Source organism: Austrofundulus limnaeus, unplaced genomic scaffold (genome assembly GCF_001266775.1).
Source record: "Austrofundulus limnaeus strain Quisiro unplaced genomic scaffold, Austrofundulus_limnaeus-1.0 Scaffold660, whole genome shotgun sequence".
Lineage (NCBI taxonomy): Eukaryota > Metazoa > Chordata > Actinopteri > Cyprinodontiformes > Rivulidae > Austrofundulus > Austrofundulus limnaeus.
The window spans coordinates 7,140-7,950 of record NW_013953062.1 but is presented as its reverse complement, the minus strand read 5'-3'; the positions used below and the strand labels follow the sequence as shown (position 1 = coordinate 7,950).

At 48.0% G+C, this 811-nt stretch overlaps 1 long non-coding RNA gene across 1 annotated transcript in view; it reads left to right on the top strand.

Annotated features, from left to right (window-relative positions):
* The window catches only part of LOC106531633 (uncharacterized), a 3,263-nt gene extending 2,834 nt beyond the window's left edge, over positions 1 to 429 (top strand). Inside the window, exons 3-4 of the long non-coding RNA XR_001311964.1 lie at positions 7 to 331; positions 419 to 429. This is a non-coding gene — a long non-coding RNA (uncharacterized LOC106531633). The remainder of the gene's footprint in view (positions 1 to 6; positions 332 to 418) is intronic.
* Positions 430 to 811: the final 382 nt, after the last annotated feature.

The following is an 811-nucleotide window of genomic DNA, read 5'->3' as shown; positions in this document are numbered from 1 at the left end:
CATCAGGCGCTGGCTGTATAACGAAGACCTGAGGATCAACTCTTCGCTGAAGCATCAAACCATTTTGGGTATGATCTCAGCCTGTGAAAAATTTCCTGAATCTTGGTTTAACTTATCTTCGTGTTTTTTCCAGTACCTACCTGTTTTCAGGTTTAAAGAAACACTTTGGAAATCCTTGGATCCCGGTCAATTCAGCCTGCCTATCCTCGAGCCACTCACCTGTCCATGCGCTGCCGTCTCGCCTCCAACATACCTGTAAATAAATACTCACCTGTAAATATTCACCTTGGAACTCACCTGCTCCTCAGCGCTTCACCTAAAGCCCTCACCTGTAAGCAAGAAAACATTTTTTCCATCAAATCATATTTCCTGGATTCACCAACCTGTTCATTCACCTCTGCAACTTTTCCATTTTCAGGTCCCACTCCCTCCCATGCTCCTGTTTTAAAATAAAACATTTATTTTTTTATCTCAGTCTCTACCTCAGTTTGTCTCTTGGTAATTGCTCACGTTGACTCCCCTCTTGTTATCGTGATAGAAAACAGTCTGTCCATTCTCTCCCTGCTCTCCTGTGCTCTTCTCTCTGATTCTTTCTGCTGCCTCATGTCCTCTCTGCTGCCTCATGTCCTCTCTGCTGCCTCGTGTCCTCTCTCTGCTGCCTCATGTCCTCTCTCTGCTGCCTCGTGTCCTCTCTCTGCTGCCTCGTGTCCTCTCTCTGCTGCCTCGTGTCCTCTCTCTGCTGCCTCGTGTCCTCTCTCTGCTGCCTCGTGTCCTCTCTCTGCTGCCTCGTGTCCTCTCTCTGCTGCCTCGT